We start from the raw sequence: 23488 nt of genomic DNA on the forward strand, positions 1-23488 counted from the left end.
CACATCCTTGTCCAGTAGGATCCCTGCAAAGCAGATGTTGTAATGATCTGCATCCTTGCAAAGAAGCAAAGACTAGAAGGGCTGGCCCTGTTGTGATCCCCTCCCTGTCTCAGCAGAGAGGGGAGCATTTTGTAGATGAAGAACAGAGTGACAGGTAGAAGAAACAGCACCAGGCTGAGCACCATTCGACCTCCACTAATACATGTCTAACCTTTCTCAAGCCCCTTTGCATCTCTGGCTCAGGTTCCCCTAGTATGTGGGAATCACAGCAGTAACTCAACAAGACAGGGGCCAGTGCTTTTCAGAACTACAAACAAGTCACTGTGACTGCACCACATCCCTATCCCCTATGGGAGACTCGCTGTGAGGGGGCACTGAGGAAGCACCACCCTGACTTGGGTCTGTGGCAAGGACAGTTCAGGTCCAAGAGCTCCTGTCTCCACTCCAGTTTCCAGGGCTAGAGCCTGGGGAGGGTACAGCCCCCAATGCCTACCTCAGAGGAATGCCATAGTGGACCCCACATTTGTTAGCAGCTGCACCCTGGGGGTCACACATGGGTCCTCTGTCTCCCTCTCCCATCAGCCCTAAGGTGGTTTTTTGTTTTTAGTTTTCCGAAATATCTTTATTGAGATATGATTCATATAACATAAAATTCATCAATTTAAAGTGTACAGCCAGGCCAGGCGCAGTGGCTCATGCCTGTAATCCAAGCACTTCAAGAGTCCAAGGCGGGTGGATCACTTGAACCCAGGAATTTGAGACCAGCCTGGGCAACATAGCAAAACCCCGTTCCTACCAAAAGTACAAACAATTAGCCAGGCATGGTGGCACACACCTGTAGTTCCAGCTACTCAAGAGGCAAAGATGGAAGAATGGTTTGAGCCCAGGAGGTCAAGGCTGCAGTGAGCTGAGATCATTCCGCTGAGATCATTCCACTGCACTCCAGCCTGGGCAACTGAGTGACACCCTGTCTCAAAATAGTCTTTAAAAATTTTTTAAATTTAAAAAATGGTGTACAGCTAAACAGTTTCTAGTAGATTCTTTCTTTTTCTTTTTTCTTTCTTTTTTTTTTTGTAGATGGAGTCTCACTCTGTCAACAGGCAGGAGTGCAGTGGTATGATCTCAGCTCATTGCATCCTCTGCCTCCAGGGTTCAAGCAATTCTCCTGCCTCAGCCTCCTGAGTAACTGGGACTACAGGCATGCACCACCATGCCCAGACAATTTTTTTATTTTTAGTAGAGATGGGGTTTCACTATCTTGGCCAAGATGGCCTTGATCTCTTGACTTCATGATTCACCTGCCTCAGCCTCCCAAAGTGCTGGGATTACAGGCGTGACCCACCACACCAGGCCTCTAGTAGATTCTTAAACTATGTTCATCACAATGTAAATTCGCAATGTTTTCATCATCCCCCAAAGCAATCACAACCTAGCACCCATTCGTACTCACTCCCTACCTCCCATCACCTGCTCTAAGCAACCATTAATCTACTTTCTGTCGTATAAATTGAACCGTATAATAGTGGTTTTTTTGTGATTTTGTTCACTTAGCGTGACATTTCTGAGGTTCATCCATGTTGTAACATGTGTCTTTATTTTATATCGTTTCATGGCTGAATAACACTCCATTGTGTGGATATACTGCCTTCTGCTTTTCCATTCTTCTGTTAATGGACACTGGGGTTGTTCCCACTTTGTCCCTATAAAGAATAACACTGCTATGAACATTCATGTACGTGTTTTTGAGTGAACATCTGGTTTCATTTCTCTTGGGTATAAATCTGGGAGTGGAATTGCTGGGTCATATAGTAACTCTGTGTTTAACTTCTTGAGGAAATGCCAAACTGTTTTCTAGAGGGGGTGCACCATTTTACTTTCCCGCCAGCAGTGTATGAGGGTTCTGATTTCTCCACCTCCTTGCCAACACTTGTCATCATCTTTTTATTATAGTCATGCATGCACGGTGGCTTTGTATTTCCTTAATGACGAATAGTGTTGAGTATCTTTCATGCGATTATTGGCCTTTGAATATCATCTTTAAGAAAGTGTCTATTCAAATGCTTTGCCTTTTTTTTAATTGGGTTATTTGTCTTTTTATTTTTAGTTGTAAGAGTTTTTAATGTACTCTGAATACTATACCCTTTTCAGATACATGATTGGCAAATGTTTTCATCTATTCTGTAGGTTGTCATTCTACATTCTACTGTTTTTTTTTGTTTTGTTTTGTTTTTTTTTTTGTTTTTTTTTTTTTGGTCTGTCACCCAGACTGGAGTGCAGTGGCACAATCTCGGCTCACTGCAACCTCCACCCCCCAGGCTCAAGCGATCCTCTGGCCCCAGCCTCTCAATTAGCTGGGATTACAGGCGCATGCCACTACTGCCTGGTTATTTTTGTGTTTTTAGTAGAGACGAAATTTCGCCATGTTGGCCAGGCTGGTCTTGAACTCCTGACTTCAAATGATCCACCCTCCTCAGCCTCCCAAAGTGCTGGGATTACAGGTGTGAGCCACTGTGCCAGCCCTTTTTACTTTCTTGATAGTGTCCTTTGAGGAAGAAACAATTGAATTTCAGTGAAATTCAATTTATCTTTTTTTCTTTGTTATTTATTCTTTTGTGGTCAAATCTGAGAAACCATTGCCTAACCAAAGGTTATGAAGATTTATTTCTATATTTTCTTCTAAGACTTTTATAGTTTTAGTTCTTACATTTAGATCTATGATTAATTTTGAGGTAATTGTTATACATGGTATGAGGTGGAATCTAACTTAATTATTTTACATGTGAATATACAATTGTTACAGCACCATTTGTTGACTTGAACTGTCTTGGCCTCTTTGTTAAACATTAACAGACTGTAAATGAGAGGGTTTATTTCTGAACTTGCAACTCTAGCCCATTGATCTACATGTCTATCCTGATGCCATTGCCACACCGTTTATTACTATAGCTTTTTGGTAAGTTCTGAAACCAAGAAGTCTGAGCCCCCTCCAAGTTTGTTCTTATTTTTCAAAATAGTTTTGGCTATTCGGGGTCCCTGGCACTTCTATATGAATTTTAGGATCAGCTTGCCAACTTTCACAAAGAAAAAAGCTGGGATTTTAATAGGGATTTCTTTGACTCTGTAGATAAATTTGGGGAGTATTCCATTCCATCTGAACAATATTAAATATTCTGATCCAGGAATGTGGGGTGTCTTTCCATGTATTTAGATCTTTAATTTTTTCAACAGTGTTTTGTAGTTTCCAATTGCAAGTCTCACACTTCTTTTCTTAAAAGTATTCCTAAGTGTTTTCTTGTTTTCCAAGCTTTTGTGATTGGGATTGTTTTCTTAATTTCATTTTCAGATGCCAGAATGTAGAAATATGATTGGTTTTGTGTATGGATTTTGCATTTTGCAAACTTGCTGAACAAATTTAGTAGTTACAGTCTTTTAGTCTTGTATTTTGTTTTTGAGACGGTCTTTCTCTGTTGCCCAGGCTGAGTGCAGTGGCACAATCACGGCTCACTACAGCCCAGACTTCCCAGGCTCAAACAATCCTCCTACCTCAGCCTCAGAAGTAGCTGGGACTACAGGCGCACACCACCATGCCTAATATTTTACTTTTGATAGAAACAGGTTCTCACTATGTTACCTAGGTTGGTCTCAAACTCCTGAACTCAAGCAATCCTCCTGCCTCAGCCTGCCAAAATGCCAGGATTATAGGAGTCAGCCACCATGCAGAATTATACAATCTTTTTTTAATGGATACATTGTTATTATCTACATACAATATCACATCATCTGCATATATAGAAAGTTTTACTTCTTCCAATTTGGAAGCCTTTTCTTTCTTTTTCTTGCCTAATTTCTCTAGCTAGAACATCTAGTACAATGTTGAATAGAAGCAACAAGAGCTAACATCCTTGTCTTTATCCTGATGGTTGGGGAAAGCATTTCGTCTTTCACCACTGAGTATCATGTTAGTGGTGGATTTTTCACAGATGCCCTGTATAATCTGTGATAGATTGAGGACATTTCCTTCTACTTCCAGTTTGTTGGTGTTTTTATCATGAAATGGTACTGGATTTGTCAAATGGTCTTTCTGCACCTATTGAATTGATTATGTGTTTTTTTTCCTTTATTGATAAGGTTCATTACATTAATTAACTTTCAGATATTTAATCAACCTTGTATTCATGTAATGCATCCCACTTGTTCATGGTATGTAATTCTTTTACATGGTGCTGGGTTATATTTTATATATTGATATATTTTGTTGAGGATTTTTGTGTTTCTCGATATAAGGGATACTGGTCTGTTTCTGTTCTTGTGATGTCTTTGTCTTATTCTGGAATCAGGGTAACACTGCTCTCATAAAATCAAGAAGTGTCCCCTTCTATTTTTTGAGAGTTTGTGAGAGACTGATATCCATTTTTTGTTGTATTTTGGTGGAATTCACCAGTGAGGCCATTTGGGCCTTGGCCTAATTCAAACTCTTTACTTGATATAGAGCTTCAGATTTTTGGAAAATTTCACCTTTGAATAAGTTTCTACAGTTTGTGTCTTCCTAGAGTTTTGTCCATTTTATCTAAGTTATCTAATTTGTTGGCATAGAATTCCTTTATAATCGCTCTTGTTTTCATAAAATCAATAATTATGCCCCCTCTTTTTGTTTCCCATTTTAGTAATTTAAGCCTTCTCTTTTTTTCTTGGTCAATCTAGCAAAATTTTGTCCATTTTGTCAATCTTCTCAAAGAAACCACTTGTTTTCATTGATTTCTGTTTTGTTGTTATATTCTCTATTTCATTATTTCTTTTCTAATATTTATTTTTTCCTTTCTTCTACTTACTTTGCAGTTAGTTAACTCTTATTTTTCTAGTTTCTTAAGGTGGAAAGTAGGGTTATTGGTATGAGATATGTTTGGGTTTTGTTTTGTTTTGTTTTTTGTTTTTATTTAGTTTGTTTGTTTGTTTTTTGAGACGGAGTTTCGCTCTTGTTGCCCAGACTGGAGTGCAATGGCGTGACCTCAGCTCATTGCAAACTCTGCCTCCCAGGTTCAAGCAATTCTCCTGCCTCAGCCTCCTGAATAGCTGGGATTACAGGTGTGGACCACCATGCCCAGCTAATTTTTGTATTATTAGTAGAGACGGGTTTCACCATGTTGGCCAGGCTGGTCTCAAACTCCTGACCACAGGTGATCCACCTGCTTTGGCCTCCCAAAGTGCTAGAATTACAGGCGTGAGCCACCACACCTGGCCATGCATTTGTTAATATAGACATTTACAGCTATAAATTTCTGAGCACTGCTGTAACTGCATTTCATGTTTTAGTATATACTGTGTTTTTGTTTTCATTCATCTCAAAGTATTTTCTATTTTACCTTGTGATTTCTTCTTTTGATATGTTGGTTATTTAGGAGTGTGCTATTAATTAGTTTATACTTATTCTAACTCAATTCCATTGTTGTTGGCAAACACACTTGGTATGATTTCAATTTTTTTAAATGTATTGGATTTGTAGTATGGCCTACCATACTGTCTACCTTGAAGGGTGTTCTACATGCTCTTAAGTAGAATGTGTGTTCTCCTGTTGTTGGATGGTGTGCTTTGTAGAGTCTGTTAAGTCTAAGTGGTTTGTAGTGTTGTTCAAGTCTTCTATATCCTTGTTGATCATCTGATTCATTCCACGCATTATTCAAAGTGGGGTATTGAAGTCTTTATTATTATTAATGTGCCTGTTTCTCCCTTCAGTTCTGTTACGTTTTGCTTAATGTGTTCAAGGCTCTAATGTTAGATGCAAGCAAGCTAGTAATTTTATATCTTCTTATGCATTGACTTTTTATTATTATGGAATGTCTCTCTTTATCTTTAGTAACTTTTTTGTTTTAAAGTCAATTTTGTCTGATATTGCTGTAGCTACTCCAGTTCTCTTATGATTGCTATTTGTCCAGGAAATAGTTTTCATCTTTTACTTTCAACCTGTTAGTGTCTTTGAAACTAAAGTGTGTATCAGGTTTTCATCTTTTACTTTTGACCATTTGTGTCTTTGAAACTGAAGTGTGTATCCTGTAGACAACATATAGTTAAATCTTGTTTTTTAATCCAATACAGTAACCACCACCTTTTGATTTGATCATTGAATTCATTTACATTTTATGTTATTGATATGATAGGATTTATACATCCCATTTTGCTTTTTTATATTGATACACAAAATATTATATATTTATGGGATACATGAGAGTATTTGTTACATGCATAGAATGTATAATGATCAAGTCAGGGTACTTGGGCTACCCATCACCTTAGGTATTTATCATTTCTATATGTTGGGAACATTTCAATTCCTCTCTGCTAGCAGCATTGAAATATACAATACATTGCTGCTAATTATAGTCGCCCTACTCTGCTGTCAAACATTAGAACTTATATATATATAAGTTGCCCCACATTCTGCTCTGATTGCTTCTGAGTGGGTACAGCCTAGTATTTGCCCAGCCTTCCCAATTCCCAGAATTGACTGTGATGCCAAGAGGGCTCTTGGGATCTTGGCTGTCTCTTTTCCCAGTTATTTGTTAAATTTCTGGTTGTCCTGCCCTTTTGTTTTTTGCTACCAGTTTCATGGAGTTATGAGCACTCTTTTAATTGCTTTCCCCAAGATATTCATTGTTTTCAATAACAGTATGATGCACAGAATTATCCACATCCTGTTCTGAACAAAATCCTTCCTCTCAGGCAGAGCTATAAGCTCTTCATTCTTACTGTCTGTTTTCTCCCCGGGTAGAATGTCTGCAGCACTGCACAGGAGCTGGGAGTGGAAACAGCTACCTGCTTCCCTGGAGTGACACCTCTACTCTACAGGTAGGTACTAGAGGAAGTGACACTTCTGCTCTACAAGTAGGTAATAGGGAAGTGGCCCCTGGTATTCTCAGCTTGACCCTTTCATTATGGAATCTCTGCCCTAGGAGTGAGTTGGGGTGGAGTAATCGAGGCTCCAGTATTCTCAACCTGTTGCTCTTGCAATAGAGCTTCTGCTAAATGACTCGGTGCTCAGAAGAGAAAGTAAACTTTAGTCATCTAGGCCGTGCCTCCCTAGAATAAAGCTTCTGCAACACAGGGCCAAGTGGGATGAGAAACACCAGCCTCTTTCCCCTCCCAGAGTGAAATTATAGCCTAGACTGAGAGCTGTAGGGAGAGGAAGCCCCTGTGTTCTTGACCACACCTGCCCAGAGTAGAGCCCTTAGAGCAGAGTTTCCATAAGGCAGAGCTGAGAGAGAGTAGGGGAGTGGGTTATGGTTCAAATGCTATGGACTCTCCCTCACTGTTTTTACCAAAATTTAGCAGATTTTCTTAAATTAATGTTTTTCCATTTGCTGTGTGCCCTTAGGACATATTCCAGAGATTTAAATGAATTAATATTTATCATTTTCTCCAGTAAAATAGTTGTTTTGCTAGAAAATGGGGCATCTGAGCTACTGAGTCCTAAAGTACCACTCCTAATTTTTACTTTTTTACCATGACCATGAGGAAATGGAATTCACTGATGAGAACTTTGACCATCAAGTACACAAGACCTAGGCTTGAGCCCTATATCCACCCTTCACCAGCTGTGTGGCCAGCTGGTGGAACTCCTCTGAGCCTTTGTTTCTCCATTTATAAAGAAGCAATAATAATAGTACTGACCTCCACAAATGGCTGAGAATTAAATATGATGACATAAGTGAAGTATTGGCAGGATCCTCCCAGCCCCGGAATGCTTCTTTCCTGAGACATTGGTGCCTACAGCTGCTCTGGTGCCATTTGCTCCCTTCTTGCTGGGATGCAGCTCTCTCTGCAGGCTGGAAGTCATGCTCATCAAGCCCTATTTGCTGCTGTCAGCTCAGCCTAAAGCTCGTACCTTGCTGATGGCATGTTTGCCTGAGAAACAAATTTCATCTCCTTTTCCTGGAATTCAACCCCATCTCACTCCTCGCCAATTTCTCAAAGAGAACTTACTCTTTGGTATGCCCAAATGGGAAAATTTCTTGCTCCATTCCGTGTGTGCCCAAGATTTCAAGCTTTCTCTGCAAGCTGGTCAGCCATCCAGCTGTCATCTGTCCCTCAAAGCCCCGGGCTCAGCTGCTAGCCTGCTGGTGAACAGTCAGCTATTTGACTACCTGAAAAGGGGAGCAAAAGGATAGTAGTATTCTCGGGAGATAAAAAGGAACTGTCTCTGTTGGCCAAAATGGGGATTTCCCATGGGACTTGCTTGACTGGTTGAATGTCTTGTCATTGTCCAGAGAAGAAGGAAGAACTGAGTCACGATCTTTGCACAGAAGAGAAGAGGTATTTTGAGAAGCCAAGTTGCAGTTAAGTGGAATGTTATTCCCTGAGTTTCCCATTATGACAAGGGTGAGAGAGCTGCATAGAAAGAATAGTGGCATCCAGGAAGTCAAGAGTCCAGGAGTATGGTCCCACTTGACTCTACTGGGATTTGGAGCCTTGGGTCATTCCTCACACGCAACCCAAGGGATGAGGCCATCCCAAAAGGTCCTGCCAGCTCTAAGCCTCAGGGATGCCCAGCTGTGTACATTACCAGGGAGCATTTGCCCAAACTTAAGAGTAAGCCCAAGGAAAATCCAGCACTAAGTCTAAACAAATGCCATGCAATTCTTTTTACAGTATGAGCTCTGGAAAGCTTGCATAGTCTCAGGACAGGGATCTGGAGGAAGTGGGGAGCATCAGAACCAGAGAAGGTTGTACTGGGAATAACTGGGGCAGCAGCAAGAGCCCATCTAAGGAGATGTTTACCACCTCACTGATATGCAAGCCTCTGTGAGTTTCAAATCAAATTTCCCTTTAAAGAGCAGATAAAGACTAAAGCAAGTGGGCCATGCCTTTGATTATTCATTTGTCCCTAAATAGGTGCTTCTACCTGAGGCTGCACATGCTCCACCAGGGGTGAGGGTGCCACCAGCCCACTATAGCTTCAGTTTCCAACTTCCAGGAAACTGGGTGAGGTATTTCAGGCCCTAAGTCTTGAGTTCCTCTTTCCACATTGAAACATGTTCCTTTCTTTTAAACCAGCAGCACCAGCATAAACTTAGGAACAGGTTGCTAAGGGCAAAAGTCAGTTTAACCCAGCAAACATTTATTAAGCACCTACTGTGTGGACCAGGCATCACACAAGGTGCTAGACTGAAGGGGTGAGTCTGGCATGCTGTGTGCTCTCTAGACAAGCCAAATGTGTGACTGATATGAGGCAGATATGACACTACAGTAAAATCACAAACAGTGTGCTATGTGAGAGAAAGTCAGGCAGAGGGAAGTCTGGGAAGGTAGATTTGAGTTGAGTTTCAGAAGCAGAGCTAGAATCTTATCATGCACATCATTGTCTATCTCGGGACAAAGGAAGCATGGCCAAGTCCATCAGAATCTGAAGCAGGTGGATTTATTTTCCATATATAACAAGAAGGTGTTTGTGCAGTACAAAGAATATAAGACAAGCAGGTGTATCAACAATGATGATAACCAGAGAGCACTGAGACCTCAGTGGATTCAGCGCTTTGCTTGCTCCATCTCCTCCAATCCCCAGAGCCTGTGAGGCCAGGTCTCTTAAGCTCCATTCCATAGATGGGAAACCATAGTGCATGGTAATTTGCACACAGCTAAAAACAGTTAGAGCCTGTATTCATTCCAGGCTCAGAGCAGAGATTCTTAATGCCGTCAGGAAACCAAAGTCTGAGGCTGGCCACAGACCTCACCTGCCCTATGACCTGGGCCTCTCTCCTCTCATCATCTGAACAAAGGGGGTTTTGACCAGGTGACCCCAAATGTTCTGTTTCACTCAGTTCGGGCAGCCATAACAAATACCATACACTAGGTAGCTCAAACAACAAACATTTCTTCCTCACAGTTCTGGAGGGGAGGCTAGAAGTCCAAGATCAGGGTGACAGCGTGGTCAGGTTCTAGGGAGTGCTGGCTTCCTGGGTCATGGACAGCTGCCTGTTTGCTATAGTCTCACTTGGGGGAAAGAAGACATCTCTTGTGTCTCTGCTTACAGAAGCACTAATCCTATGCAGGAGAGTTCCATGCAAATGATCCAATCACCCTGCAAAGGCCCTACCTCCTAACACCAACACACTGGGGATTAGAGCTTCTACATATGAATTTAGGGGAACACAATTCAGTCCATAGCAGGTTGCCTCCAGCTAAGTCACCTGGGATGCTAAGTGTTCAGGGTGGGGTGTGGCAGTGCAGAGGAAGAGGAGGAAAAAGTGGCTGATTGATGCAGGGGATAAAGGAAGCACAAGAAAGGGGAGCACTAGCTCAGGTGGAGAAGGCAAACAGAGCCACTCCCCACTTTGGTTGTGACTGCTGCTGACTTCATTCTCGCCTTTGTGCAACCTTTACTCAGAGGCCATTTCCAATATGAGCACTAAGCAACCTGCACCCAGACATACAGTGCCAGGTGGAGTGGGCTCTACCTGCCCTTGGCATGGCCCACACTGTGCTGCTCACACTGCTGGAGGCCTAGTGCCCTTTGGGTTTTCCCTGAGTGGCTGATAGTTCCTGAGTGGAGCTGGGCCCCAGCAGAGCCTGGGAGCTGTGCCAAGCTCTCCCACCAGGCCCCACTCCTGCCACCTCCAAGACCAGAACAAGAATCCTAGCCTCAGCGGGGTCTCTCCAACACCATGCAAGTAAGAAGTGGCCAAGAAAATGTCACCTTAATATTCAGGAACACAACATGGACATCCAGGCTGCTCCTCAGTTTTCTTCTAAGGGCCCAGGTCTCCTGTTATTCTTGCTTGCTGTGCTCCAATTCCTGGGACTTACAAAGAAGGCTGGCAAACAGAGTCCACCAGCACTCAGCCTCCAAAAGCCTCTTGTGCCCTGAGCACACTGCTCACTGCCACCTCCCCAAACCTCCAGCAGCCCATGGGGGCTTTTCTGGCCTCAGGCCCAGCTGCTGCTCTCCCCTTCACCAGAGCATTTTCAGTTCCCATTTCTCTAGCCTGAGTGGCCCCCTGTGCTCCTGGCCATACTCCCTCTATCTCTCCCCATCTCTGGGTCCTCTCCCAGCTGCCTCAAACCTCACTCCTCATGCACGGTGGTCTCCAGAGGAGCTGCTCTCCCGGACTTTCATCTCTCCAGCCTGTTCCCTCTCTCCCTCTTGAGACCTAGCTCACACATTGCAGGCCGTGATCTTGCCCCTGGAATAGACCCCCTCAGCTGCTGGGACTCTGCAGAGTTGTGGCAGGCATTGTAGGGCTTCTTCCAGGGGACACTATTGACCCCCTGCTTTCTAATGGAGCTTGAATTGTCCTGGCTCATGTACCTTCCTCCTCTTGGCCAGCTATGTCCTGCACTGGGTCAGTCACAGTGGTCTACGCTCCCCAAGGTGCCTGCACCCTAGCCCTGGCCAATGGGAAGAAAGGGAAGGTGACTGGGAAGCTTCTGGGAAAGGTTTCCTTCCCTCAGTACTAAAAGGATCACCAGGTGGGGCACCGTGGCTCACACTTGTAAACCCAGCACTTTGGGAGGTCAAGTCAGGAGGATTGCTTGAGCCCAGGAGTTTGAAACCAGCCTGGACAACAAAGTGAGACCCCATTTCTACAAAAAATTAGCCAGGTGTGGTGGTGTGTACCTGTGATCCCAGCTACTTAGGAAGCTGAGGTGGGAGGATCACCTGATCCTGGGAGGTCAAGGCTGCAGTGAGTTGTGATCGTGCCACTCACTCCAGCCTGGGCAACAGAGCGAGACCATTTCTCAAAAAATAAAAAAATAAAAGGAGCCTCACTGGAACACACTCTTCCTCTTCTTCCCCTGAATGTGTGTGTGTCTGAAGGAAAGCACAGAAGTCATTTGCAAATATCAAGGAGAATTAAACCAATATGCTGAAGATGGCAATGAGCAAAGACGGAAAGAACTTGGGTCCTTCGAGATGACTTTGAGACACTGAATAAACTAAGTCTGGAGCTACCCATTGCTGGGGATTTTTATTATGTGAGGGCATAAAATCCCCATTGTTTGGGTTTTTTATTCCTCACAACTAAAAGTATCCCAGTCCATGGTGTCACTTATCCATCCCCTTCACCATGTTTGGCAGGGAGAAAAGATCCCTGCCAAAGGGAGATGTCATACAAACTCTTCTTCACCTGTGGCCCAAATGGGGCCCTCTGCTTATTTTTGTAAATAAGGTTTTATTAGAACACAGCCACACTCATTCACTTACATATTTCCTATGGTTGCTTTTGCTTGAGCAGTTGCAAGAGAGATAGTGCGACCTGCAAATAAGAAAATATTCATTATCTGGCCCTTTACTGAAGATGTTTGCCAATCCCTAAGTTTGATTCATTAGACCAATGGAGTAGCAAAATTTCTCAAAAATTGCCACAGGTTGCACAGATAGAAGAAATCCCAGGAAAAAGAGGCACCATTACATGCTAAGGAGCCTCGGAATGCCCTGACATCAGGCCATGCTCTGCCACAGAATCTATCCTGATAAAACATGAGTATAAGCTGTGGGTCAAACTCTCCACGCTTACTGGTTGTGATGGTTAATTCTAGGTGTCCACTTGGTTAGCCTATTGTGTGTTTGATCAAACACCAGTCTCAATGTCACTGTGAAAGTATTTTTTTCAGATGACACATACATATAAATCAGCAGACTTTGAGTAATGAAGACTTCCCTTCGTAATGTGGGTGGGCTTCATCCAATCAACTAAAGGCTTTAAGAGCCAAGATTGAAGTGCCTGAAAAAGAGGCGATTGTGCCTCAAGACTGCAACATGGAAACCCTGATTCAGTTTCCACCTTGCTGGCCTGCAGATTTCAGACTCAACACTGCAATATCAACTAACCTAAATCTCCAGCCTGCTGGGATCAGCCCGGCAGATTCTGAACTTGGCAGCCCCACAATCACACCAGCCAAATATTCCTTATAATCTATCTATCTAGCTATATAGTGAGCTACCCAGCTAGCTACACCCATCTCTTTCTTGAACTCAATGGGAGATATATATAAACACATATACTGTTTCTCTGGAATAACCCTGATTAATCCACTAATCGTTCTAATTCTGTCTCAGCTGTAAGGTCGACAGCTTATTCATTATTTTGAGAGCATTAGTTTTCAAGGTGAAAAGCCAGAGATGATCTCCAAATGAGACAAAACTTAAGACAATTTGCAATTACATGGCTCTATCCTTTCTCAAACACTAGTCCTTAGTTCACAGTTAGGAAGACTGGGAAGGCAGCTTGGGCATGGGCAGCCCCCATCAAATGGGACGCTTAACAGAGGTGGCTTTGATGGCAGGCTGGGAGGTGAGGTCAACTCAACTGAACACAGGGTTAACAGGTCAAGTCTGCTAGCTGTGGGCCAGCTTGGCCCTTCCCCCTTGGGGAATGTTTTACATTCCTTGGAAGCTGCATACTTGAAAGAGATGGAGAGGACAGAGCTTCCCTCCAGGACATGGGAGCAGCCACACTGTCTGGCTGGTGGATTTTCCCAGAATGCCCTGAGGATGGTGTGTTTTAAAACATGCAGTCCCGGAGCTGGACAGATCGCCCTTGTTTGTGCATCTGTGCTGTGCCCTCTCAAGGTTCCTTTCCTTTTCCATCTGGGAGGTCTCCACTTCCTTTGGCTGTTTCACATCCTGGCTTGAGGGAAGGTCCTGATCACTTACTTGTTCACAGCCTTGCATCTCAGTCATATCTCACTATTCATAGGAATTCTGGAGCCTAAGCTGCAACATCGGGCTCTTTGTGGAGGAAAATTCATTTTTAAGACATTCTCCTTTGAGAAGCGCTGTCCTTCTGTAAACCTCCTACACTGAACTGTTTTGTGCCTACTTTCCTTTCACAATGCTGCTGTTTGTTAAATGATCAAAATATTGAACAACATAAAGTCGCTTTCTGATGTTGTTAAAATTAGAGTTATATTGAAAATGCAGTTTGTTCAGGAGTCTTGCATCACCGTAATTATTTTTGTCTTTTTTTAAGATGTTATCAACTCACAGCAGTTACAACGTCCATTAATAACAATCAGCTTACCAGCAGCCCCACACTGTCTGGGCCCCACAGGAGAACAGCCCAAGGCAATGTTGGAGGGTGGTGAAGTGTGGATGGCTGGGGAGGTGACACAGTCCTGGGGAGGCAGGGGCAGCCTAGGAAGGTGGAGAGATGTCCTTCTCCAGCCTTCCAGCTTGTTCTGTTGGATAAATCTGTATCTATATCTAGATGGATAGATACATAGATAGATAGATAGATAGATAGATAGATAGATAATAGATAGATAGATATTTCCAGTAGCCGGAAGATAGGGAGGTGAGGATAAAGGGAAAAAGCTATTGGCTCATCAAAAAACCAGGCCTAGTTATGTTCTCTGCATGTGGGCTTTCAGACCATCCTTGTCCTCATAGATGTATTTGGAGTAGACGTGGGTCAGATAGCTCACCCTTTTCTCAGAGACCAAGTAGAGAAAGTGATTGAGCCAAGCACTTATTTTTTCCCCAAAAGGAAGTTTCAGCAGCAATTTTTAAGGATATTATCTTTTAAAACAAGCTCCCTCCCTCCTACAGAAACCCTGTGCTCACACACTTATTAGTTCTGCAGGGTAGGATGCAAAGGGTTTTCTAAAGCATAATCATAATGGAAAAATAATACATAAAATCTTGCATTTGTGTGTGTGTGTGTTTAACAAGGACGCACTTATGCAGCATATATCATTAAACTTTATGTGCACTTGGAGAATAAATTATCATTTCTAGTCTGCCTCTGGTATGGGTAAAATATATTTACCTAAAGTTATTATTTATATGCTAACAAATGGAGTTAATCAAAACTATTTCATGTAGAAAGAAAAGATAAGTGGTATGCAGATTTTTTGAGAATTCACCTGAAAATTGATGGTAAATACAAAGTCTTCTGTATATTAAGATCATGCAATGGGATGGCCTCATTGCTCAAGGATTTCACCAAAGCAAACAGAGCAAGAAACGTTCTGTACGTGGTCTCTTCCTGCCAAGCACACACAAACATCAACTGTTTTCTAAAGAATACACATTTGGAATCACACAGACTTTTTGAAAAATTGATTGAAAAGGTCATTTGTGGTGGGGCATCGTGGCTCATGCCTGAATTCCCAGCACTTTGGGAGGCCGAGGCAGGAGGATCATTTGAGTCCAGGAGTTAGAGACCAGCTGGGCAACATAGAGAGACCCCATCTCTATAAAAAAAAACTTAAAAATTAGCTGGGTGTAGTGACACATGGCTATAGTCCCAGCTACTCAGGAGGCTAAGATGGGAGGATAGCTGGAGCATAGGAGGTCAAGGTTGCAGTGAGCTGTGATTGTCACTGCACTCCAGCCTAGGGTACAGAGCAAGCAAGACCTGCCAAAAAAGAAGAAGAGAGAGAGCGAGAGAAAGAAAGGAAAGGAAAGGAAAGGAAAGGAAAGGAAAGGAAAGGAAAGGAAAGGAAAGGAAAGGAAAGGAAAGGAAAGGAAAGGAAAGGAAAGGAAAACAGAAAGAAGGAGGAAGGAAGGAAGGAAGGAAGGAAGGAAGGAAGGAAGGAAGGAAGGAGAGAGAAAGAGAAAGAGAAAGAGAGGTAGAGAGAAAGAGAAAGAAAGAAAGAGAGAAGGAAAGAAAGAGGAAGGAAGGAAAGAAGGAATGAAGGAGGGAGGGAAGGAAAGAAGGAAGGAAGGAAGGAAGGAAGGAAGGAAGGAAGGAAGGAAGGAAGAAAGGAAGGAAGGAAAGAAAGGTAGAAGTCATTTGTTTTTAATGTAATGTTGGATACAATGAAGGGGAAAAATCACATAAAGTCATCCATAAAAGACCTTAAGGAATCAATCAGATCGATTAGAAATTAATTCAAAATCCTATTTACTGTCTTAAGAGAATGGCTTGAAAATGGTTCTCATTATTAATATCATTTACATCAAGATATATAAACCTATTTTCAGGCCTCAAAACCTAAATTACATCTCAACAACACGTGATTGTACCCAGCCTTTTCATCCTGGGAGCACCAAAGGGAAGAAGGTAATTTTTCGGTCTTTTGGAAGCTGAGCCCTGGTGCCAAGATGCCTCAAGCCAAAACCACACAGAGCAGCCTTTCTGACAGATGGGCCCGGTAGGCTTTATCAGGCTTTTAGGTTCTTATGAGCTTCCCTACTTGCAAATCAAACCTAAATTTGCCCTTTGTGGCTCTTTCATAAAAACATTGGCTTGTGAGTGTTTCCATTTGTCTTTTTATGGATCTTACAAGCCAGTCTGAACTGTTTGCAGAATAACAGCATTTCCTAAGTCTTTCTGAGGTAGGAAGGCCAAAAAGAATGCAATTGCCCACGATAAACAGGATGCCCTGCTCACTTAATGGACTTCCAAAGGCCTCCTTTACTGGGTGGCGCCCTGGAGCAAGAAGTCTTGCAGGAACTTCCCTGTGGCCTTGGCTCCCCTGAGACCCAGTATGTTCCATTACAGGTAGATGTTGTTTTTCCCTCACTCCTGGGTGGTACAGACACCACCACATGGGGCCACCAGGCACAAACCTGGACTCTACCGCTATCTGTACGTGTCATTTGGAGGGGGATCTCGGCCTCCCTGAGTCTGTTTTCTTACCTGAATCTGGCAAAAAGAAAAAAAAAATCAATCATATATCAAATATTGATTAAACACTGTGACAATTCAGACAGAATCAGCGTTTCAGGAAGCATAGTGTCCCTTCCTCTAGGAGCTCATGATAAAGAGCTGGAATATACAGCACGCCAGAGTGGTACGCGTGGGTCAGGGAGGGGCATTTTACAGAGGGCCCAGGGAAGGCCTTAAAAAGGAGGTGATTTGTGATTAAAGACCTGAAGGAGGGGAAGGAGGGGAAGGAGGGGAAGGAGGGAGCATGCGGACATCTGGGGAAAGAGTCCTCCATGGGAAGGCATGACCCTGACAGGAACAGGCTGGGTGTCTGGGAGAAACAGTGTGATCAGAGCAGGAAGAAGAAGAGGCAGTAGGAGCAGATGAGGTCAGAGAGACAATTAGGGAACAAGATCATCTAAGAAAGGGGTTGGCACACTATATATAGCCCTGCCATCCATTTTTTAGAATAGTTTTATGAGAACCACAACCATGTCCTTTGGTTTACATATTGTCTATGGCTACTTTCAAACTACCCCAATAGTGGTGAGTAGGTGTGACACGGACCATTTAGCCCACAAAGCCTAAAATATTTACTATCCAGCACTGTACAGAAAAGGTTTACCAACCTCTGCCTTGAAGAAATAGGCGCTAATTTTTCTCCATGGTAGGGAGTCTGGAGTAGGCAGTGCAGGGATGGTGCAGAAGCTTCATGATGTTAAGAAAGATCCAGACACCTTTGATCTTTATGCTCTGCCAGCCTCAGCATGTGGACATATTGCATTATGATCTCAACGTGGCTGCCAATGCTCCAGATATTACACATCATGTACTCATTTGAGACAGGCAGGCAGGAGAGACATCTGTTCTTTCTACCAGGAAAGCAGAAGTTATCTTCATCATCCCTCAGATCTCTCCTCCCCCAGCACACTTTCCCCTGTCTCTGTGTCCAGAAGTAGGTCTCATGGTCACCTCTAGCTTCACTGAAAAAAACTATGAAAAGGATTGTCAAGACTTAGACAGCTGTTTTTTTTTTTTTTTTTTAACTGTAACCCACAGTAAGAAAGCAAACAAAAATTTCCACAAAACACAACTTATATTTACTGTTTGTGCTGTACACTGATATTTTCCCTTGCATTTGTTTAAGTACTAGTCACATCATCAACTAAGTTAATTTCATGACCCACTGTTGGGCTGTAAGTAGAGTATGAAAAATACAAGTGGGCATGAGCCACAACTAGGGGCTGGCATGTTGCTGCTACAGACAAGTTGGTTTTTCTCTCTCCTTTCCCTCCCTCTTTCCCTCCCTCCCTCCTTCTCTCTTTCCTCTCTTCCCCTTTCCCTCTTTCCTCCCTTCCTCCTTCCTTCCTTTCTTCCTCCCTCCCTCCCTCCTCCCTCTTTCCCTCCCTCCGTCCCTCCCTCCCTCCCTCCTTTCCTTCCTTCCTTCCTTCCTTCCTTCCTTCCTTCCTTCCTTCCTTCCTTTCCTTTTCCTTCTTTCCTATCTCTCTTTCTTTTTGCAAAGAAGGAAGTGGATATTGGCTGGCAACCGACAGGATCAGCAGCCTCCACCATAAGTGAGCTGGAGAACACACCCAGTTCTATTGAACCCTGAAAGAAAAGGTGAACCCTCCTTCTGAGGGAACTGAGGATGCTGACAATGGACACTTGTGTCTGATGTAAAATTCTAGCACTCGTAGCCATAAAAGAAAATAACAATGTGTCCTTTGCTGCAGCATGGATGCAGCTGGACACCATTATCCTAAGCGAACTAACACAGAAATAGAAAATCAAACACCACATGTTCTCACTTACAAGCAAGAGCTAAATATCGGGTTCACCGAGACATAAAGATAAAAACAATAGACACTGGGGACTCCAAAAGTAGAAGGGAGACAACGGGGCAAGGGGTGAAAAACTTCCTACTGGGTACTACGCTCACTATTTGGGTGACAGGATCAATAGAAGCCCAAACCTCAGTACCACACAATATACAATTGTAACAAACCTGCACATGTATCTCCTAAATCTAAAATAAAAATGGAAATTTAAAGAAATGCAAGGAGTAATACCAACTGCCCAGGAGTGCTGAGGGAATTGCATGGGATCCCCAATGTAAAGCACTAGCATAGTGTCTGAGCCGCAATAGGTGCACAGGACACATGGGCTTGCTGTCCCAAACCCAGTCCTCACTCAGAGCCAGTCATGGCCCTGTGAACAGCATTAACTAAGTCAGAGAGAATGATTCACACTTGAGCTCCAGAGAGCCCAAGGAAACTGTTATATCACCCTGTGTTATGTTTACTTCTCCTATCAGGAGTGATTAAATTCTTAGGATCTCATGCTCAGAGGTTGACAGCTATATTGAATTTTACCCACTGTTTTAAAAAACCTTTGGAAGCACCCAATTATTTGTCTCAGCTTTGATGAGGGTTGCGGAACAGCAAATGTGTCATGACAAGTCATCAACCACAGGGACCCTCAGAGCTGTCAAAGGATGGGCCATTCTCCAAAAATTCAAGCAAACGCAGAAATGGGAGAGCCCCTGAACTGGGTATCTTCAGTCCTGTCACTTTTTGCAGGTGGAGGTTGCAACATAAGTCATACAGCAGCCATGCAAGCAAAGCCCCTCTAAGTCGGGGTTCAGGGACCCATGAGACTCAAATTCCAGGCTGACTTTGGTGCATGTGGTCACCTGCGTTTTCTAGAAGATATATATCAGATTCTAAAATGGCCATGAAACCCTAAAAATATTAGGAAACGCATGTTGAATGAAACTGAAATGATTTATGTTAGGGGTGGGAGAGAACAGGTCCAGGGGTCAGAGCTGGGAATGGTGAGATAAAGCAGAAATTACAAATGTTTTCCATCAACCCCATGCCCCGCCTTGCCACCCCCACGCCCCAGAAACACTGAACTGTTTCCAGTTCCCCAAATGGCCTGTGGTTTTCTGTCCTCTCTGCTGGCAAACCTCCGTCCAGGAGGCAGTGACTGGTAGAGAAAAACTAACTTCTTATTCACCAGATCGGATTTCTTAAACGATAAGAAGTTCTAAGAGGCCATGCCAAGCAAACAGCCAGGCTGTACAAAGGTGCCCCTAGAACAATAAACAGCAAATGCTTCGGGCTTTACTAATAAGCCTCCCCAGACCCCAAGCCCCACCAGGCATGCAGACAAGTGACTGCAGTGATTGCAGCGCCTGCGCAGCGGCCTTTGTTGGAAGTCCAGGAGTCCGCGTTACCCCGCAAAGTCCCTGGCCGCCGCCCGCACACCGAACCCCTCGGGGCTGAGTCGGACTGCTTTCTCTTGCGCGTCCCGGGGCGCCCTCGGGAACTCAGGAACGCGCCGCGCGCTGAGCAATGGCCTGGGGACACCTATCAGGTCACAAGCCCCTAACCTTCCCCGCAGCACCTCCGGCACCCCCCGGCTCCCAGACCCTACCGGTGTTCCCGGGGCGGGGCTAGGCGTGGCGTACGGGGCTGTGCCATTGGCCGGTGCGAAGCGAGGGGCGTGCCCGGGGCGGGACGAAGAAGCCGGGGCGGCACCATTGGCCGTGCAGGGCAAGAGGCGGGGCGGCACCATTGGCCGTGCAGGGCAAGAGCGGGGCGGGGCGAGGGGCGAGGGGCGGGGTGCTGGGCGGGCCTGGTCCCGAGGAGCTGAAGCCGGGGGTCGGCAGGCGCTGCGGGGGCAGCTCCGGTGCAAGCGAGGGCACGACACATGCAGTGGCTTCTGGACTGCGCGATGACTGAACGGTGAGTGACGAACGAGTAGGAGAGTGCTTGGGCGTCCATGGACCATCCCCTCCGACCCAGGACTGCCACCAGGCAGGGACGCTGAAGCCTGGGCACTTGTGCCCTTCGACCGCAGCGCACAGGGTCCCTCCCCCTGCCAGCCTGGCGCATTGCGGGCCTCCGGGCTCATTGCTGAGAGTGGGCACTGCGCCTGGCACCTCTGTTAAGCACTTGAGGGGCTACAACCTGAGCACGACAGGTGAGTGCGGTCACTGGCTACACCTTTTTTGCTCACCTTGTCCTTAGCTAGTTTCCTAGAAGTACTGATCCTAGAGTTGGGAAGACAGCCTAGAGGCCTCTGGCACAACTCCGATTTCACTGATGGAAATCGAACGCCTAGATGATAGCAGCAGGGGTCTGTCTCACAATCGCTGTCTGTAGAGGGCTTGCCTTGCTCTGGGCCAAGTGCTTTAACACGATATGCCTCTTACTCCTCACAGCAAGTGAGAGTCCTACTTTCGTTATCCTGTTTTCAGATGAGAAAACTGAGGCTTAAAGAGTTACAAAATTGTCCACCTTTACCGGGTGAGTTGGTGATGTAGCCAAGATTTGAACCCAGGGCTTGCTGTGCCGCTGGGTCTCTTATTCTTCACCCCTAGTCTCCCAAGCTCAGCCTGCCTGCTGCCCTGCTCTTCTGGGCTCCTGACTCCGGACCCGTCCTGCACTTCCCACTTCCAAAAGATGCCTCAGTGTTTTCATTAACCTGGCACAGCGGAGGGAGGGAGGCCTCATCTCACACCAGAGTCAGTGCCCAGGCCAGGGCCAGCACTTTCTTAAAACACAGTAAGGAGAGCTTTAGGAGCCCCATTTCACAGAGGAATTAAATAAGGTCGCACAGCAAATAAGGACTGGGCTTCTGGAATTTGAACCCAAGCAGGTTAGACTACAAAGCTATGCTGTGCACTCACAGAAGAGCCCCTCGCTGGCTTTGCTGTAGTTTAACTGCCTACAGTACTAAGGTGTCAATCAGGATTTGTTGCCAAAAACTATTTTTTTAAAAATAGTTAGAAATGAATTGGTGAAGTAACAGGTAAATGTAGACCTTCCTGCCTTCTGTTCCTCTGTGTGGTTCCTTAGCTACTGCTGCCAGGACAGCAGGTTAGGGGAGAAGACAGGGAGGGAGAGGGTCAGAGGAGAAAGAGGAAAGGAGAGAAGAGGAGAGATGAAACTCATTAAACTTAGGTTTAAAAAAACGCTCCCGGAAATTGTCATGGGCTGTTTCAGCACTTTGTCAGTGTATGTGAAGGCTGTTGTCGTTAGTTCTAGCCATAATTCTTTCTATGTGTAGTGCTGGTGATTTGACAATAAAAATGTTGATGCCACAGATTAAAGTGTCTATCTGAAACTCAGGAGACGGGCCTGTATTTCCACCATGAAGCTCCAGTGGGTGGCCTGGAGGTCGAGAACAGAATCAATGTCCAGGGTCCCCCTGGGTCAGGACCAAGTGGACTATGACAGATAACAAAGAACATGAACGAAACTTGGGTGTGTGTCAGAGTTCAGATTCTGGAAGTGCAAAGCCTCAAAGGGGAGACCCTAACTAGGAGGACTACCAGAAAGCCCTCTGCCCTGGGACCCTGGGGTCTGGGGCCTGGTTTCAGTGGTCAACTCAGACTCTCTCCTCACTCATGGCCACTCCTGCAGGGAGGCCTCACATTCCCATGTCTGGGGCCCCACTGTCTCTCCAGAGTCCCTGACTCCCAGTGTCAGTAAGAATAGTAATGGGAGCCTCTTTTCATTATGGGAGAGCCCCACACAAGGCCCATCGTACAGGTCTCCTCATTCGTCTTCACAGAAGTCATCGAGAATTATAGTTATTTAATTGATGAGGTGCCCAAGGTTCAGAGAGGGAACTGGACTTGCCTAAGGTCACAAAGCCAGGCAGTCACAGAGCAGAGCTTTCAACCCAGAGCCTTGCAAAGGCCAGGTGGTTATTCTCTCTCAGAGGACCTTTGGGGAAACTGTTTTAAAATAAAGAAAATCAAATAGAAAGTGGCTGCACTTCCTAAAGCTTCTACAGTTTTTTATTTTTGTTAAAGAGAAACTTGTTCCCAGGGTCTCCTTTTCTGGCTATCCCACCTTCTTCCCTAGGATATACTGTGGAGGAAGAGGCCCAGAACCCACTCCCTTTGCCCTGCCTGACCTTGGGAAGCAGGGGTGGGATGTCATTGAGCCCCATAACTGCAGAGCTGGGAAGAGCCCTGAAAACTCTGTATCAGCTGCCACAACAGCTCTGGCTAAACGGAGGCCCAAGAGATGGCACAACATGCTAGGATCACAGGCCAAGTTAATGCCACAGCAAAATTCACATGCAAGGCTCTACGATGTTCCTTTGCCTCCTCTTTCTTGCTGTGACAGGTTTCAGCAGAGACTCTAAACCTGGGATCTGGGGATCTGGGAGCACGTGGACAAGAACTGTCTCATCCCCCTGCAGTAGTATGCAAATTGTGTGTGTGTGTGTGTGCATGTGCATGCAGATTGCAGCAACATGCACATACATGCATTTTCTGGGGAGAGTGCACTAAGCTTTCAAGAGACTCCAAAGGACTCTATGACCCAAAAGATTCTGAGACCCTTGTGTCTCACAGGGCCCTTGTGTCTCCAGCAGTGGCATGTGGCACATAGGCCTGGGGTAGTGGACAGCATAGATGAGGGCAGCCGTAGAGAACCTCCAGAGCAGCCCTGCAGCAGCAGGCACCCAGAGGGGTCTGCCCCTCTGCATTGCACTCCCAGCCCCAAGCAATCGGGATATTGGCCAGTGCCCATTTTGGGCACCTGTTTGGCCCGAAAACCATAGCTAAGAAGATCTTTGTTCCTGTGGATCCTCTCTCTCTCTCTCTCTTTTTTCTTTTCTTTTTTCCACTCTTGTTGCCCAGGTTGGAGTGCAATGGCACGATCTCGGCTCACCACAACCTCTGCCTCCCAGATTCAAGCGATTCTCCTGCCTCAGGCTCCATAGTAGCTGGGATTACAGGCATGTGCCAACACGCCCGGCTAATTTTTTGTATTTTTAGTAGAGACGGGGTTTCTCCATGTTGGTCAGGCTGGTCTCGAACTCCCAACCTCAGGTGATCCACCCGCCTCGGCCTCCCAAAGTGCTAGGATTACAGGCGT

General features: G+C 45.0%; 1 protein-coding gene and 1 long non-coding RNA gene across 5 annotated transcripts in view; one reads left to right on the top strand and one right to left on the bottom strand.

Moving 5' to 3' along the window:
- Positions 1–17354, bottom strand: part of LOC108541951 (uncharacterized) — a 31584-nt gene extending 14230 nt beyond the window's left edge. The window contains exons 1-3 of the long non-coding RNA XR_001889126.1: positions 17216–17354; positions 12194–12245; positions 7975–8135 (exon numbers count right to left, since the gene is read on the bottom strand). This is a non-coding gene — a long non-coding RNA (uncharacterized LOC108541951). The remainder of the gene's footprint in view (positions 1–7974; positions 8136–12193; positions 12246–17215) is intronic.
- A 2858-nt stretch (positions 17355–20212) lies between these two features.
- The window catches only part of RASSF4 (Ras association domain family member 4), a 35375-nt gene continuing 32099 nt past the window's right edge, over positions 20213–23488 (top strand). For 2 of the 4 annotated variants that reach the window (XM_017891720.1, XM_017891722.1), the window contains exon 1: positions 20213–20335. The gene's annotated coding sequence lies outside the window, so the exon portion shown is untranslated. The other 2 variants (XM_017891721.1, XM_017891723.1) reach the window with 1 other exon arrangement.

This window comes from Rhinopithecus bieti, unplaced genomic scaffold, assembly GCF_001698545.2.
Source record: "Rhinopithecus bieti isolate Rb0 unplaced genomic scaffold, ASM169854v2 scaffold_20310, whole genome shotgun sequence".
NCBI lineage: Eukaryota > Metazoa > Chordata > Mammalia > Primates > Cercopithecidae > Rhinopithecus > Rhinopithecus bieti.